Consider the following 18,631-nt stretch of genomic DNA (forward strand, 5'->3'; position numbering starts at 1 on the left):
ATCTTAGTTCTGTATATGTCATTTTGATTGTGAAGTTTTCCTATGCAGCAGGAAAAATCTCTTAGTGTCTATTTGTACTGCATTACTTTATGGGCATCCTGTATATGAAATTGCAAGTAACTTAAGGGTGTAGATATTAAGTGCAATATCTTTGATTATTTCACCTTGGAAAGCTGCCAACTCTTCATACTTAAGTAGGCTCATTATCCTATAATAAAAGGGAATATATTGTGAGGTCAGGGATCAAATGAAGTAGGGATAGTGGGATGATTTTTTGTGGCAAAAGCCTTGATAACAGAAACATATGATCACAGTATGCTTGTTCATTAGCCAGGAGGAAAAATCATGCTTCAAAACAAAAAAATGCTAGCAGATGTAGGGAGAGTATTTGGAAAGTAACTGTTGGTAAAGATAGAATTTTAATTTCCTTATTTTTTCAAACTTACTTTTTGGTGAAAACCTTCCTTTCAGGGGGTTTGAAGTGAATTTCAAAAGCTTTTTTACATATGATAACAGTGGAAGAGATTTAATGCATGTCTGAGATTATCTTCATGTCTGAGTTTCTGCAGATTTTAAATAATTATATGATAAATAAGCATGTTAAACTCAAACCTGATCTAACTTTGGCCCCTGTTCTCCTACCTATTCATTTGTATGACTAAGATGGATGGTCTTACTGACCTGAGCAGGATGCTGGTTCATAATAATATTTCTTAAACACATAATTCTTCTTAGTCAAATAATCAAATATATTTCTTAAAAATATTTCCCTAGACAGGTATAAATCTGTAACTTGAATTATCTTATTTGGACACCGTCTTTTATAATTTGAGCCAATTTACTTAAACCTCTTGCATTTGACTCCAGGTATATGTATTCCTTCTTGTATATTGCTACCACAGTAAGGTCACAAATATTCCTTGTGTCTTCAGATAAAAATCTCTCATCTGTGATTGACTTACCATTTAATTCAGTGGTATGCTCATACATTGAGATAAACAGACTGTGACATAGGGAATCAATCAGAAACAGGAAAATTTAACACTGTAGTAATTTGGGATCAAACTCCTTTTTCGTCTAACTCCAGCAAAATCAGTGTTATCAAACTAGTAATGATTTTAATCTTTTTCATTTAGTTTGATTAATGCCTTGTGTATAAAATGTGAAAAATAGTAAGTGGCATTCATACTTCTTGTTGTTTATTTCCACGCATAAAACAAGCTCAGTCTTGAAAATCTATATAATAAATTCAAACCTGTTGTTAAACTGGTTTGTAAAAATGAAGTGGGGAAATAATTTAATGGTGTTTCATCTGAAAAAAAAATTATTATGAAAGATTTCACACTGCAAACAGCTGCCATGAACACTACCCCAAAAGAGGTAGCGCACAAATATCTTGAAGTGAAACAAGCATCTGCAAAACCCTGACATTTACAGTCTTTCCCTTCCTTCAAAAAAAAAAAACAATATATCATTCAAATTTTCCTTCCAGTTATAGTTTGTCTTGTTTAAGTGACTTCTTTAGATATTTGGGGCTGTATAAATTGCATTGGGAAACTGCCAGTGTGGTTGAGTTGAAAACTGATCAAGACTAAGGTAATCAAAACCAAGGGCTGCATTGTTAACAGTCCATGGGTTCCCCTTGTTTCTGTTTGCTTTTACTTTTAAATACCTGGCTGCACCTCCTACAGGCTGGCAGCAGATGAGGAGCAGTCCAGAAGAGCATCCATAGCAGCTTCTTGATGGAGCTGAGGCTCAACAGGAAACTTTCCACTGTTTCAGAAGCTAAAATCAAGCCCCAAGAAGGGTGGTGGCCTGGATGTAGAGTGCAAGTGAACTCTTACTCGCTGCAGTAGTTTGAAATATGGTTCCTGCTGTTTCCATCTAGAAAAGTAATTGCAGTTAATTAAAGGGAACTGATTTATTTATTTGTATCAGGAGATACAGTGGGATCAACACAGCAAAGTATAATTTATTGAAGGTTAAAGCATCTATCAATTATTCATGTTTTTGTTTTCTTCACTGCGCATCTGTGACATCAAGCAGTATGGGCCTTACTTCCATGTCAGAGCAACCGAGATGGAGAGAGAGACGCGTGCTTACGGACAAGTAGGGAGTTCAGGAATAGCAGTCCTAGATTTTCAGACTCAGTTCAGTACTTTAATCATTATATTGTCTTCCTCTCTTCCCGCTGATACATTTCCGAAATGTATTTTATCAGTCAAGGATCACTTGCCGACTTAACAATAGAGAGCATATCAGGTGAAACATTTTAACTGTGGGTATTTAATTTCACATCAGTAAGTGGCATTGCAGGAAAGAACCTGCTTTCAGAAGATAAAGCTTTCTTATATCTGCTTAGCAGATATAAGCTGACATCACTTTTGCTTGGTTTTTAAATAATTATGTAGCCAGGTAATCACTGTTTAAACCAAAGAAAGAACTAAACTGAAAGAAGATCTGAAGGATCCATGTGTACTTACTGCAATGAATCATCATTATATGATCTCTACAACACCCCATCTGCTCCTAGGTTGCTAGTGCTGACAAGTTTTATTACAAATATTACTTTTATAAAATACCTAATCCACTAGCTGCAGTATTAGTTTCAAAGAATTATGGTATAGATGTGTATATTATGCATGTTACGTAACTCAGAATATGTTTATCAGGGCAGGAATATTATATTTGAATTCATCTTAACACAGAGCAGGCAGAACAATAATGTAAGTATCTATCTTCGGGTTCACAGGGCTGAACTGTGAGCACAAGTGATACATTGCTATTTACCAGGCATATCATTTTCACCTCAAAATTTCTAGGTGAATAAAATAATCCCAATAAAATTTGAATCCCTGTAAGAAAAAGAGAACTTTAGTCATCCAAGATATATCTATTCAGGTATTCAGTCATCCAGGATGTATTTTGGGGGGTAAAGGAAAGAGTAATAAAACATTATGGTATTAAACATATATGAAAGGAAAGAAGATCTTGATGAGAAAATATTGAGTAAAAAACATTCTGTCAAAAAAAATAATCTCTGAGGTCATTCCGTTTAGTTTGATTTTATTTGATATGAAAATTAAAAATTGGTATACTGTTAATACCAAAGTAAGGAGGTAGAGACAGAACTATCTCACTAAATTCCTCTTGCCAGAATAGATTCATGTAAGTATAAATTTGTGTAGTTTGTTTAGTCAAATTTCTGAATTGTAGAGTCCATCAAGAATTTTCATTTAGCACTCACTGATAAGACAGTGCTGCTGACAATCCACCTATTTAGTAAGCCTTGTTAAATATCTAGCCCATATCTTGATATTCTTTCCTAAATCTTTTCTCTCAGGAAAGTCTCACATTTCCAATTCAGTTTTACAAGCCTTTCATTTTAATCATATATAATCTTCTAGGCCACAGCTCTCTTTGGATGAGGAAAACATTTTTATATTTTACTTAACAGGTACCTCAGTAGTTGTTCTGAGGCTATACGCCCAATGTAACCAGTAAGAAGGAGGCTAATTCTCTATGTGTGTTAGTATCTTTCAACTGAGGCGTGTGTAATGCTGTGGAAAAAGAAAGAATAATTAATTTTATGTACATTTAACAGAAACTTCAGAGAATAGTAACAATAACTATACAGTGTTTTCACTGTCCTATGCAGTTTTGAATTACGGGAGTTGTGTTGTTGAACCCTGCAATTGCTGCATATTTATGACAAGACTGTTTGTATAGTGTTTGAAAAAAAAAAAAAAGATATTGATGAAGAAGATGTGGTGGCCTGTGAGAACTCTGGAGAAATGACCCATTGGTCTGCAAAGTTTAGAACTACTGGTTCAGAAAATAGCTGATCCTCACTTGCCTATGCTAGTGTTGAAAATGCTCCATTAAAAACCTTCTTCAACAGAAACTGGATGGCATTAACACACAACCCTATTAAACTGTCTATCATTAGAAGCCAACAGTTCTGGAAGGGATAGTATTATATTTATCTGAAATAGAGTTAATGTCTTTCCTCCTAGGTGATACACTTAGCTTACCATTAATGTGCTAAGCATTATGCTTATATTACACATTATACTTATACTATTTCTGCTCTCTCTATTAAAACCTACAGCTTTGTAGTCACTAGGGAGTTTTCTATCTATATGATTTTCCATATCTGTTGGCTAAATTAGAGATCCAAATGCAAAATCTAGAGCTCATAAACATTAGGTGGATTTGTGAGTGACAATCCCTGGAGGGCTTTAGGTCCATAAACTAATGAGACATAAATATAGTGGAGTAGGGAAGGGTATTTTTATCTGTCATATACAAACTAGTTCCAAACCCGTTCAGGTTATTAATGGAAAACTATATCCATTTCCCTAACATCAGCATTAAAAAAATCTGCAAGATAATTAGCATCTCTAAGAATGAATACTTTATGAATAGAAACTTTAATGGAAAAGTGATTTGGCATCATCTTTTAAAACTTTGTAGTCTTAACCTGAGTAAAATGGGTATAGCTTTCCACTAATTGTCATGTAAAGACTTACAATGGAAAGGAAATAGTACATTCAAATATAAGTTGAGGCGTTAGCATTTTGTGACATATGGCATCCCCGTTACTGAAATCAGAGGCATGTCACAAAAGCAATAATGATTTTACTCTGTGTCGTGCCACAAGGTAGCAGTGTTGTGGTACAATCTTGATAGTTTTCTGATGCAAGTCACTGAGCATGGGATCAGTTCTGCTCCCATCAAAATTAACAACTTTTGCTCTTGACTTCAGAGAACTCTGAAATACAACTGGTGAAACCTCACTTCAATGATTTATGTGCAATGTACCGATAAATATCACAATGCCTACTTCATAATATTTCATTCATTAATTATTGGAGAAACACTGAGAAGATTAAAAGGATAGAAAAAGACTTATAATCAGTGCAAAATGTGATAATTTCATTTTGTTTTTCTTTGTTCTTGCATTTTTCTAGTATCTGTGAAAGTGAAAATGACTACAACAGAAAGTAATACAGTAATTAAGTTAACTGTTTATTCCAACAGCAGGATTTTGAGGGTATTATTCTTCAGGCAAGTAGTTTTTTGCAAAATGTTCTGTTTGATTAGATAATGTTTCTACCGTTGAAGGCATATGTAATCAGAGATGAAGGGATTTTTTATTCTGAAGATCAAATACTGTGGAAGGTCAATAGTTGTCTATTGAAAATTAAGCATTAGTTCTATTTCAGCTATTCTGTTAACACAAGTAGTTGTTTCTAACTGAGCAGAACAGTATTTTTCTTTCAAGAGGGAGTCTTGTTTGTTGGGCTTCTGCATGTTGATAACAATTCATTTTCACTGGAGGTGAAGGCACCCACAATTTCAGATTCCTTCACGCTCATGAAAAGTATAATATAAAGAGAATTGTTCAGGCTCAATAGTTTACACTGGGACAAGTGGACAAAAAATTGTTAAAGGTTTGTGACTGAAATAAAGATTACTATAATGAAAACGCTTAAGCCTGCCAATCATTATCAATCTCTATATCAATATATAAACCTTTATGATGTGGTCTCTGACTTTTATTGGTATGAAGTGAATGTTTTAAACTATACATAAGTAGCAAAGTGATGACGAATTAGAGAAGGAGTTCAGGGCAGATTGTCACAGCTGTCTTCTGCATGGAAATTATCTGCACATATGGGATACCAAAGGTGACTGAGGAAGCATTTATTGATTACTTTCAAGGTTGCTTCTTAACATACCCTCATAAGACTATTTTTTTTTCAATTGGTTGTATTTCTACTATACTTGACATATTTGGTCAGAAACATTCAGAAGGTGAAGACAAAGGTCTCTGAAGGTGAAACTAGGTGGAAAATCATTCTCATGTGCTGAAATGACTCATCTTTTGCTTCCAGGGACTATAGGGAAAAGAAATATTGGTTTGTCTAGGCATAAAATAGTTTTGACTCGCATATGGCCTGAAAAGCACCTTTCCCCACTGTTGTGAAAACATGCACTTGCCTGAACCTCAGTGCATCAAGGGGGAGTCATTGGACTCTCACAGCTAAATTCAGTTAGGATTTTCCCTGTACAAAACATATCTGCCCATTATGTCAACCATGCAGGTGCTGAATGACTGTCTCCAAACCCAATGAGAAAACAGCAAAAAAAAAGAAACAGATAAATAACACTCCCTCTGCTTGGAGACCATTCTGGCAACAATGTTGGGACCAAAATGAGGTAGATTTTAGTTGTGTTTTAAAGGCTTTTCCTTCTAGGTGAGAGGAGAAAAATGAGGAGTTAAAATTGAGAATATAGACAGATAAAACAAAGATATCCGTAGGAAAAAAAAAAAAAAAAAGCATGCAGAACTGGAAGAGGGGATGAAGGCAACACTTGGAACAGACTACAAGTGATCTAGGCATTAAAAGAGATAGGAAATTACCAGAAATGGAAAGGGCAGGGTAGAAAAAAGTTCTACCAACTGGCAGACTGTGGGAAGACATACCCTGTGGAGAAAAAATTATTTATAGTTACACATAGGCTATGTGGTGGTGCTGTGTTCCTAGCACAGTAGTCTAGGTGCCTGGCATAGAGTCCAGGTCCCGTGATATTTGGACAGCTCAGAATAGCCAACGTATGAACATAGAACCATGTCACACGGCATGCACTAAATGGGAAAAAAGAGGGTCCAACAAAAAGCTGTATTCTTGGCATTGCGTAACTATCGTGACTTGTCTCTGCAGAGCCTCTATGTTTTATCACAATTATTCTTTTCTGGATGTAATGACATATATGTTCAGTGAAAGATAATCGGATCCTATATGTTTATCCCAGAGAGATTTCCTTAAAGAGTAGGTTGACTCACAGAACAGCCCTAACAACTTGCCAATACACACTAATTCAGAGACATACAGAAGGTTCAAAGAAAAAGATCCAGAATTTTATCAGCAAAACTCCTGATTTTAAGTTTGAAATTCATTATCATAATCTCCTTTGAAACGCAGTGATCTCTGTTTTTTATATATTTTGGCTAGCTCAGGTTACAAGCACAAAACTGCAGGTTTATTTATTTATTTATTTACTTTTCTAGACAGAAGGATGATGGTCTTGTAAAATAGAAGAGGAAAAGAGGCACAATTGTTTTCATAAATACTAAAGTAGAGTTAGCCGTGCTTTTTTTCTTAGTCATTAAAATAGTCTACTTTTCTCCAGCATATGATAAAAAATAACTCAATTTCATTTTTATTTATAATTATTATTTTTGTATGTGTGTATACACATATTTACAAAGAAACATATCACAATCAAACACGTGCACTGTGGCAATTTTAAAAAAGCCTATTATACCACTCTGAATTTAGCACTGGTGTAGCCCAGTGCATTTAACTGTTTCACAGTAGACAATTCTAGATTTAAAAACAACCATACAATGGCCTTGTATTTTTAATCTGCATATATAGTATTTATTGAAGACTCTCTATCAAAATTTGCTTGAAAGGACATGAGCTGTGGTTTGATGCTGTTGTCTTCTGTTTTGTCTGTCACTATTTCATTTTTAAAGTCATTCTAGCATCCATGTCTTTCTGTAAATACTTTCTATTTACTTCTTTGCAATGCAGTTTTCTTTGGTGAGCTCCCATAAGTAGAATGGAGCATTGCTTGTACTCAATAAATAGATCATTGCTGATCATGGTAGTATCTAGCTTCACAAAGATAGGACTTTGAACGGTTGGTTAGCTAAAATTGGTTAGCTGTTAGTTAAGAGAGTAGAACTGTTGGCTGATACAGATTATTTTACTATTTCAGACACAGTGAATAGGCAGATCTGACTCTTAGTTAGATAGGGGATCTCTAAGGCAGTTCTGTAGCTGAAGAAAATAGTACTGACTTGATAGATGCACATGATTTTTCGGAGTACTGCATACCAAGTCCCTTCACAGACCAACATGCAAAGACTTGCTATTAGTATTGGATTCATAAGAAATCCAAAACAGAATTCCTTACACTTGCAGTTGTCAGACTCCCCTGCAAATGTATTTAGTATTGGTTTGGCTTTAGTGATATGTTTGAATAAGAAGCTGGATCCCCCCTCAAAAGAAGAGAGAGAGAGAGAAGTTGCTAATAGAAACCTGTTCTTCTCTATTTACATATGTTTTGATCACTATGAAAGGCAGAAGTATAATCAGAAAAACATTCTACTGAGAATATAAAGATTTTGGTGGGAAAAGTGTAAAAGAGAAACAGCTCTTTTTTTTTTTTTTTTCCCCTCACGGAAACCATAGGATATTGCATGGTATGAAGCAGGGAAGGATGAAAATTATTTGCTGTGAATCTGATGCTGTTCTTTACAATTTCTAGTCTTGCTTTCTCTAATCATCTGTTGAAGTCGATTCCTTTGAAACTGGGAAAACTGTGTGTGACAGAGCTGTGAGAAAAGTCAACTTTTTTTTCCCAATTTTGACTGTATTCATGACTGGTAGAAGCCTGAAGTCACTACTTATCAGAGACAACGTATTTCTATCAGCTGAGAGAAAGAAGGACCCTAGCACTGGATGATATTTGAACTCTGGGCTCACCTTTTTCTAGTTTTCTTTCACTTTTCTCTATTACTTAACTATTCAACACAAAGTAGCAATTCACTTTTACTGAGATGCTGTTTTAATTCCCTCTTTCATTCAGCCTGCCAATCTTTCTTCCAGCTCGCTGCCTAGTACCCTCATGGCCTTAATTTGAGATTGATTGTATGTAATCTCTTCGAACCTCAAGCCTAGCCTTTTGCTCCAAAGCAAACCAATGTTCAGCAAAACTCAATGCACTTAAGCACCTTCCTCCTCTATGCCATTCTTCTTTGTGTTAGAAACTCAGCATTAGTAGTTGCGGAAAACCTCATACACATGGCTGGCCTGGGAATGCAGGATCATGGGCTACAAGGAAATAAAAAGGAGCAGGAATAATATGCAAAGACAAATCTCATCTGAACTTATCCAAAGACTGTAGAGTTCCCATGGGCATGAAAGAGAACGTACAGAAAGAGCTCCTTCATTTTTGTTGTTGTTTTTGTTGTTTGTTTGTTTTTAAAGAAAACCTTAATTTCTTAAAACCTCTTTTTCCCACTGTGAACAGAAATATCTACTTTGTGCTGTTTGAAGCACACACCCTGGCAGAAGCAAATAGGGTTGCACACTGCAACAGAATTGGATAAGAAGCTTTGCTACTTAATGTAACAGTCATGGTAATATTAAGTATGCTTAATTGACAAAACCTCAACTTGCATAATAAAAGTCTACCTACCTAAAATATCACCTTGCCATTTCTCTCAGCAGTACTATCCTTCATCATGGTCACCAAAAATAATTTTAGAAATGTGGTTAGTTTTGATGAATGCTATTTTGTATCTCCAGTTCATGGGATTTTTTTAATCAGAAGTCTTGCATTGTTAATGTTACCAACTGGTTCTGTGAAAAGCTCAGTTTTCATTTTCAAAGGTAAGTTTTTTTGTTCAGATGTTTCTACAGAATAACACAAATGAATCAAAAAAAAAAGTTTCTTTCTGCAGAACTGTTACACTTCAGCAGGCATCTTGTGCAATTCTGTGAAGTGTATCAGAAATAGAAGTGTATTAATTATTTTCTGTCTTTCCATAGAAATGTGTAAATTCACGTGAAAAATCCAGAAGTCCTCTTCAATTGCTACCTTACCCTGGAGATGCTGTAAGTCCATTATCATGTATCTTTTTACTGACAAAATTGCCTAACCAGTGAAATACTGGTTCTGTGCATGCCTATGACTACATAAGCCTGAAACATTGTCAGGCTTCATTAAAATACATTTTACTACGAATATAAGTAGAGCTTTGGGCTTTCTGTCTGCCGACTCAAATCCACTAGGTATTTTTAAAGAACATCTACTAGACTAATCCCAAGATACAGGAGAAATGCCTTCCCATTTTAGCTAAAGGTAGTTAGATAATTCACTTGTAGTTTCTTATATCTGCCTGAAGTGATTTGAATTTGCCAATCCTATCTTGTATGCCAATTCTAACTCCTATGATAACAAGGTTATAGGACTCTCTTAACCTTGCTCACTGAAACTGTTCTACTTTACAGAAAATAATTGAAGATTTCCTGGTACACAGAAAACAAGGGAAAAAAGGGCGAACTTGCTTGCTAGTCTGTGATAAGTGCAATTACATGTCAAGGGAACCTAAGTTTTATTCCCTTTTCAGTTAAGATTTGCAGAGTTTAAGTTAAGCGTTAGGTTGGGCTAGGAGAGGAATATTCAACTTCTCCATTAAGCAAGTGCCCCAAACACTTCAGGATATGCAGTCTCATTACTATTTTTTTTCTTCCATTTATCTGTCAGGAACCATCAAGGGCACGCTGCTCCAAAGGGAAGTGGTGCCATGAGCTGAGCCTGATAACAAGGCAGACAGAGGAGTGGTCTTACCAGCAAAAATGATGGTACCTGAGCAAGGTGAGGAGAGCAGGTCCAGGGGACAGTAATTAGGATCAGCCAAAAGACCAGGTTGCTGGGGAAGTTCATAGGGATGAGGCAGGTCTGAAGTTGAGTCAAGCCTAAGGGTTGGGTCAGGTTTGGGATCAACGGGGTGCATGGCTTGCATGCAGTGCACCTCCAATAGCTCCAGGGAAGGCTAGCCTCCTATCTTTAGTAGTTAAACTCACCTGCAGTCCTCGAACAAAACTTAGTATAGAGAGTTGCTCCATCCCTGGACCACTGGACCATCTGGGCACTAGTTCTGCTCCTGAATTTAATATGCTACAAGAGAAAGCCTGATGAAGCTATTTTAAGGGATTATCAGTGAATATATTTCCATATAAATTTTGAAAAGTGGTCTTTTAAGGATGATGTAGCCTTCTACATCTTTCTTATTGGAATACAGCATTTCCATTGCGCTATTTTTCTTTCCAGAGTTCAGACATCTTCAAAATAGAGAGAAATCAGATGGTTCAGGTAACTAATGCTTGCTTACTTGCTGAGATAGATATATTTCCCTTTGCTGAAGACAAGAAAACAATTATTTTACCTCTTGTAAGCAACCTGGCTTCTCAGTCAAAGGTATACCAAGTGACACATTGCCTTGTTATGGTCTTCATGATTACATACTGGAGATTTGGAAGCAAAAACTGTTCCACTTGGGACCCTGCTTAGTCCAGTATACAGATCCAGGAAATGCTCTTTTCTCCTATCTTTATTATCAATTCAGTCCAAACACAGTAGATGAAGAAAACAGAAGGGTAAGCACTATGTAACAATAAAGTCCGAACAGTGTGGTAAGTAACTACCTAACAGCTGATGACATGCCAGGAAAAGAAAGTTGTCAGGAGGAGGAAGAAAGAGAAAAATGAGGTGACCTTTACAGTTCTTTCAAAAATTAACATGACTAATGTAATTAACATGTACATTAATTCCACTTTAAATGCACTACAATTACTACTAATTCCTTTTATTATGGTAAATATATTTAAAAACTCAAATTATATACTTGTGTTTATGGGTAGAATTACCATCTATGTGCTTTAATATCACCACTATACTTTTTAATTATTACTACCAGTGTAACACTGTTGTGCAATGAAATAGTAATAGGCTTCAGGCAGTGGATCTTACAGCCTTAATTAGCTGTAGTGCAGAAAAAAAAAAAGAAAAAAAAAAGAAAAAAAAAGAGTCATAAAGTTTTGAGAGATCAAGTACTGCAATAAGTTAGTGTTAGTTAAAATACTCCTGGTTCGTGTTTGGAATACAGGATCAAAGACTTAGATGGATCCATGGAGTCTGATATTTTATCTGTGATGCAGTCTAGCATCACGCTTTAAAGAAGGCAAAAGAATCCCCTTAGTGAACAATTACGAAATAATTTGCCTTTTGGGAATTTTTCTTCTTTCTGTCAGTTGAACTTGTTCCATAAAATATGAAGCTTGCGTCTCTTCAGCAAAAGTGTTCAATCTTATCTAATGCAACTGTGGCTGCCATCATTATCTATTTAAGTGTCTAATCCTTTAAAAGCTTAAGCCCTCAGCCTCAGTGTATCTAATTAAAGATACAGATAGCATGAGAAATGAAAGCCATGGGGCAGGTCAGCAAGGCCAATTGAAAGGACTAGTTTTCTAAGTGAGGAATATTTAGATGCATAATATTACAGGTCTGTAAAGATATGTCCCCTTTTTCTACACCATATAAAATTCCTCACTCTTACAGCTGTAACTTCATCTTTGTTCTCCACTTCTGAATATTCCCTTTTCCTACCCTCCTTGTTCTCCTCTTTCTTCTTTCCATTCTACCAGTATCGCAGCAAAGAAAACCACACTGGGTCACTCAAGTCACTTCACTACCCTACCAAACTAAGCTTTTTCTTGTTTCTGATCACTTCAAAAGAGGGCTCATACCACAGACATTAAATAGCTTTGTGAGGCTTCAAGACCAAAGCCAATTAAAGGTTTAAAAGAGGAAGCTAACAGGAACAAGATAGTAAATGAAGGTGATCCAAGTCTTTGGCAAACACATGACCTGGAGACAGAAAACAGAAGCCACAAGGCATGCGTTTTGTCTCCTGACTCTGAAACTGGCAATGAGCTGAAGCTTGAGCTGCACTAAATTGGCAAGAGTTTAATACCTCCCCCATATAGCTGAAGGCCAAGGATCTCGTCCAGAGATTGTGCCTACTATCTCTTCATTTGTGTGTTTTAAGTGCCAGTAGCTTGATGGAATTGAGGAAAGTATGTGGTAGTTCAGGTAATATTGCCCTATGCTTTTTGGAGTAAGGAGAATTTAATTATTTTTTTTTAGTCTGTTTGTAGCATATGATTCATCATAGTTTGGAAGGGGAAAAAAAAATAAAAGAATCTGAAACTGTACAATGGGATGGTTTTCCATTTTTTTTCTTTTTTTTTAAGACAACTGAGGGGTTGGTTTTGCAGCAGTACACAGTGTTGATGGCATCATATCATACTGACATCCACAGAAGTACAAGTGTGTCTATTGAAAACCATTACTGATAGAATGATGTCATTTAGCAATTTTTTCAGTTACACAGGGATATAGAGCCACTTGAGGATGCAGAGCTGTAGGCATATAATAAGAGTTACAAATCCAGTGCTTCTCCTCTGTGGAACCTACTTATTCTTACTTCTTTCTTTATAAAAGGTTTTATCTTTCCCACCTGGGATGAACAAGAGTTAATACTTAGAATTTAAAATTGGACCTACAAGATAATTAGTACAATCTGTTATGTGCAACGACTGTACTGGCAAGGCTTTGATTTTACTCATACCCCATAGTACCAAATCAACAAGTCTGCCATTATGCTTACCAAATGCACAGATGTACAAATATGGATTTCTCATTGTGGATTCTGTTTACTCTTTTTTTTTTTTTTCCTTTTTTTTCTAGACAATCCTCTAAGTCTGTTGCACTGTCCTTTGACTATTTTCCAAAATGTGATAGAGACCTGTCTAGCTAAACACAAGCTTTTCTAAGCCAACGAACCAAAATTTAAAATCATTTTTGGAGATTTTGGAGAAGCATTATAAAGAACTTTCCTGCAAAGGAAGATAGCTGTAATCAAGTACTCAGTAATAGCAGGGCTCTGCAGCTAGGACATTTTCATGCTGCTTCCTTAAGTTGAATCTGAGATGATGAACTCAGTAAAATTAAGTATAGCCCACTCTTGCAAACATGGGGCATTTTTTGAGATCACTGATGGATTAGAGGCTTTGACCTTGTGTTATACCAGTACCTGGTATATGAGTATATATTATCTGAATGCATACATAATTCTTACTCAGTATTCATTGATGATTGCTAGATGCATACCACAATGTAGAGGTTAATTGCTTTTATGTAATTTACAGAATTCATGTGACAAACAAATAGAGCTGAAGCACTGAATTGAAGACAAGTAGGAACAGAGCAGTAACAGACTAAAGCATAGTGCAATGTGCTTATACGATGCTTTACATGGCATTTAATGGCAAATCCACAATGCATTTGATCCTAGGAATAAACAAGGGGAAATGTGGAGGGGGATTCTGAATGTTGCATAATTCTGAAGCTTGCTTTACACCCTAGCCATGTTGAAGGGTGAGCTAACTGCTGCCTGCAGTGATGCCTCTCCACTTAGCTCAGCTTTGTATACACAAGTCTGTATATACAGGACTAACCGGATTTGGATTTACCAACTCCTCTTCCTCCACTTCACTGCTGACTTCAGCTCCCTGCAGCACAACTGATGCTTATCTGCCCAGGTTGCTGCCACGATTAGGCTTTGTCTTCCCTCAATGGGAAACAGGTCCTACAGCAGCTGCCCTGCCACGGGGCTGCTGCTCTGTACCTCCCTGTCCAGAGTTGTGCCCTTTGATAGCCCCTTTGATGCTGGGCCACATTTACACCAAGTGACTGTGACTCCAGTTGAAGAGCAGGTATTAGGAAATATCAGACTGCTACCAAAAAAAATCATGTGATTTATCATATATACTTTTTTTTTTCTTTTAATTTTAGAGGCTTCGAACAGGTTTTCATTTTCAATTTGTTCTGATGCGTGGAAACTTACTCTCTTCCTTCCCTAAACTCTATTTCTTAAATACATTCTTCTTCCACCAGTTATTATGGGAAGAGTTTAATAAAACCCTCCTTGCACTAAGGCTCAAATAATATCTCGATATTACTAAATGAAGAAGCAGTGGTAACAGTGACTGTATCTTGAGCCTGAATACAGAGAACCAAGAGGGGAGGCAGAATCATTTGTAGTCAGGCCTCTCAGAATCTCAGAGGACTGTTCTTCAGCTTTGGTCTTCAATTATAATAAGATTTGGGTCGGAAGCAATTAGAATGTTGAACTCTTAAGTTAAACTGAAACAGTAAAGGCTTTTGATACTTTAGGACAGCATGGGCGAAACAGTCATCTTTGGTTGATATGATCACTCAGGAGATGAAAGGAAGCTTAAGGAGCTTAATGCATCTGTTTGTCAATAACAAAATTGCCTTCAGGTTTTGTGCTGACAAATATGAACTTCTGCAATAAAAAAAGATGTCTCTGGCATTAAAACATAAACAGTCATAAATTTACTTCTAATATTGAAAGTATAAATAACAATCCTTCTTTCTTCCATGAAACAGCTGTGGACAGAGTCTAAAGATGTTTACCTCAGTCATGCTTTTAAGTTTGAGGTGTATCCCGAAGAATTATACTGTTAAATATCCCCATCATTTAGTACAGTGGTGGGAAAGAGAGAAAACAAAGAGGAGATTTCTAAGGCATTACTGTTTTAAGAGCAACATCCTATCTCCAACCATAACCAGTTTGGGATGTCTCACAAGCAACGGGAAAAGACGTAAGTTAGGCTATATTCTTTTTTCACACAACCTCCCTCATTTTGGTCTTGAGAACTGTTTTACTAAGAATGATAACATTTTCCATTATGTTTGATTTTTTTTTTTCAGATTCTTTCCTTAAAACTGTAATGGAACATTATTGATCATTGCCTCAGATAGAGAAATTGCCGTAAGTCTAAAATTCTTAATGTTGGATTAGGTGGCTAGACTAAATTATTTTCAAGAAATCCTTTTTCTTTCCTTTTCTTTTCCTTTTCTTTTACCTTTTCCTCTTCCTCTTCCTCTTCCTCTTCCTCTTCCTTTTCCTTTTCCTAGTTTGATGATGTAGTGAAGAATGCAGATATCCGGATAAAGGTGGCTATGAGGAAAAAGAGGTAATATTGATATGCCCTCTTCCTGCTACTATAACAGTGCCATTTTTTTATTTCCTTTTAAACAGCATATTTTGCACACTTTATGTATCTTGTGCTGTGTTAGTGCTTGTGTAGTTAAAACTTAGCATTTTTATACAATGTACTAGAAACCTAAGTAACAAGGTTTGCCTGATTGTAAGACTAACTCTTGGTGTCATTTCTAAGCTGTGAAAGCATTGTGTAATACTACCATGTTGAAGCATTCTGGTTATATGACTTTATGACAGATAGAGGAAGACCAAATAGCAGCACGCTTTTCCTAACAAAAGGAGCATTGGGAAGGTGACAGCTGCCATCTATGAAGTGATGGAGGTATCTTGGGTGTCTTTGTCAAGCTACAGCCTAAGGCCAGTCTTGCTGGAGATACAAGGAACAGTTAAAAGTACTGACAAGCATTTTAAGTATGAAAGAATTGAGGAAAGAGTGAGGGAAAAAATCAGTGGGGAGCTGTATTTGTTATTGTAATTTGTTCTTAACACAAAATAGAGCAGGAAGGCAAAACTTTTTTTTCTTTGAGTGACAGAAATGTAAACAAGAGAATTAAGATTTCTTTTGAGAAATTAAGGTTGTGCTTTGTTCATGACAAAAAAATAAAATTGTATGTAATGTGCAAGTAAAATATTTACTAGAAGGCATTCTGTTGTCTCTGACACAAAGGAATCTTGAGGCTGAGAGACCCCTTAAAGCTACTTAAACCTTTTAAGTAATTATATGATTGTTCTGTAGGTTTGCTGGATGAAAATATACTCTTAAAACTTGGAAGAAGTTTGAGATGTGATAAACTGGAACTAAGTAGAATTGCATTAATTTTCCTTTCTCTAATCCACAGACCTGCTCTGCCTCTCAGGAATGACCCTTCATGAACTAGCATAGATTGAGTAGCTCACTCAACAGTAAGGAACTCATTCATTTTCATAGATGCCTGTTAAATACCTTAGGCAACTAACTCCATTTGAAATGAATAGTAGATATTTATATACTTTATTGACCCTGGACCTTATATTTTAGGGACCTTTCCCTGTTGGGAAGTCATTTAATGACAGAAGCCAAAACTTCTGGGCACCCTTATAAAGTGAATTCTTTCTGTTTATTGTCATGATTACTGCTGTAATTGCTGGAGGGTGCATGGGTTACCGAAAAGTGGCTGCATATTACAGCTATAGCAGCTGTGATGACCCACTATACAGATTTACAACATTCGTATCAGTTCAAATTCCCCAGCCCGAAAGAAATGTGGGTATGTGTCAGCACAAAAACAAGGCCAGAAGAAAAAAGAAATGCTGGCCTTAGTTCAGGAACATCCACCAGCCTGGAGGTCACCAAATTTTAAAACACTAGCAAGATGACTTCAGACTTGGATTCTGAAACGACCTATATCGTCTGTCACTGCTATGTCTCTAAAAATAGGTATTCAAAATTCTGAACAGGAGTCCTTGGCAGGGTCTGTGGGATGACTAGTTAGTAAAGGCATTAACGTATGTGTCAGCTGGGTGTTGGAAGACAGCTTCTGGGTAGCTGCTGGCTCGATGCAATTGTAATTTTCCTGCAGTCTTAAACACTAAGGTAACTGACAGGAGTCATAGTAGTGGAATAAAGGGCTATTTTTTGCATAAATATGTTGAGGTCTAACAGGGATAAAATATTTCATTTTTTAGAGCAGCTGAATTATAACATCACTTGCTCAAACTCTGTGTACCTTGACCTTATTCCTGAAAACAAACTGGCAATTCTAAAAATACAGTGCTTACATGTATTCTCTGTGGAGTAACAGCCAATCTGGCACCAAAAGGAAGAGGTAATAAGAAGCATAATTGCCTAATATAAATAAGCTCTATGGTGTCTGCTTTCCGTTTTAAAAAATACTGCCTTTTTATATCTTCCTATATCTCATATTTAAGTTTTGTACTATGCCAGCCTGAGTGCACTTGCTGTGGTTTAAGTGCAAACTCATACAGTTCTCAATTCTGAAGAGCATAAAAATAACATCAAGAAATATGTTTAAAAAGTTAGATCTTGAATAATATTTGTTTGATTTTTTTTTCATTTACCTCAGCGCAAACTCTTTAACAATTGTTTAAAATGCTACTTAAAATAAATTCTTCAAAAGGAGGGATAAAAAGTGATACAGTGTGGTCATTAGGTTAATCAGTATGATTGACGGCTTGACAAATCTCCCTTGTCAAATGAAGCTGCAACATATATTCTTCAAGCTCTTTACATTTCATGGCATTTTAATTTTCCCACTAGAATCTGCAAGAACAGTGTAGTTTTCCTCGTGCATGGCAATGCCTAGCCAACACCTCAGGTGAACACATACACAGCTCCTTTGACACCAAAAACAGTATTTCTGTCTAAACAAAACAAATGGAGAACTCACTGTAATCAGCAGTTAGCACACAGCAGCAGCATGTCCTCCTGTGTGAAATATCTATAATACCTCACTATTGTGGCAGCTGATGAAATAGTAACAATTTGCTCTGAATTTTTCATATGGTATGCACATTTGTTCTCAAACAAAAGGCCTAAAAGTAGGTCCAGTCTTAGAGACTGGATTTCCAAGAATAATCAAGATTCATACCGCTCAGCACATGCATTTGAAATGCAGGACAGTATCTCTTGGCTATGCATTGATAGCCTCCTAAATGTAAAATGCAATAAAGCAAATTTAGCACAACAGCAATAGTAAAAGTTTCACAGTCCAAATAGACTTCTGTTTATCTGCTTAGTTTGTCAACCTACTGCTTAAATTTCTGTAGAAAGGACCATAAACTATGGGTTTTCATGTTAAAGAACGTAAATCTAAAAGCAAGAACGCAAATCTAAAAAAATCTAAAAAAAATCTAAAAGCAAATCTAAAGCAAGAACGTAAATCTAAAAACTAA

The 18,631-nt window shown here is 36.1% G+C and overlaps 1 protein-coding gene and 1 long non-coding RNA gene across 18 annotated transcripts in view; one reads left to right on the forward strand and one right to left on the reverse strand.

The window, feature by feature from the left end:
- The window catches only part of LOC310899263 (uncharacterized protein), a gene marked incomplete at its 3' end in the record, with an annotated part of 64,101 nt that overhangs the window by 35,280 nt on the left and 10,190 nt on the right, over window positions 1-18,631 (forward strand). For 13 of the 17 annotated variants that reach the window (XR_014584115.1, XR_014584116.1, XR_014584119.1 and 10 more), the window contains 5 exons: window positions 9,633-9,698; window positions 10,351-10,461; window positions 10,918-15,335; window positions 15,445-15,505; window positions 16,579-16,642. Of the gene's footprint in view, window positions 1-9,632; window positions 9,699-10,350; window positions 10,462-10,917; window positions 15,336-15,444; window positions 15,711-15,976; window positions 16,062-16,578; window positions 16,643-18,631 lie in introns of all 17 variants that reach the window. The other 4 variants (XR_014584117.1, XR_014584121.1, XR_014584118.1 and 1 more) reach the window with 4 other exon arrangements.
- Window positions 1-18,631, reverse strand: part of LOC310899267 — a 32,064-nt gene that overhangs the window by 3,114 nt on the left and 10,319 nt on the right. Inside the window, exons 2-3 of the long non-coding RNA XR_014584135.1 lie at window positions 15,600-15,694; window positions 1,673-1,884 (exon numbers count right to left, since the gene is read on the reverse strand). This is a non-coding gene — a long non-coding RNA (uncharacterized lncRNA). The remainder of the gene's footprint in view (window positions 1-1,672; window positions 1,885-15,599; window positions 15,695-18,631) is intronic.

Source organism: Anser anser, assembly GCF_964211835.1.
Source record: "Anser anser genome assembly, chromosome: 4".
NCBI classification, from domain to species: Eukaryota; Metazoa; Chordata; class Aves; order Anseriformes; family Anatidae; genus Anser; species Anser anser.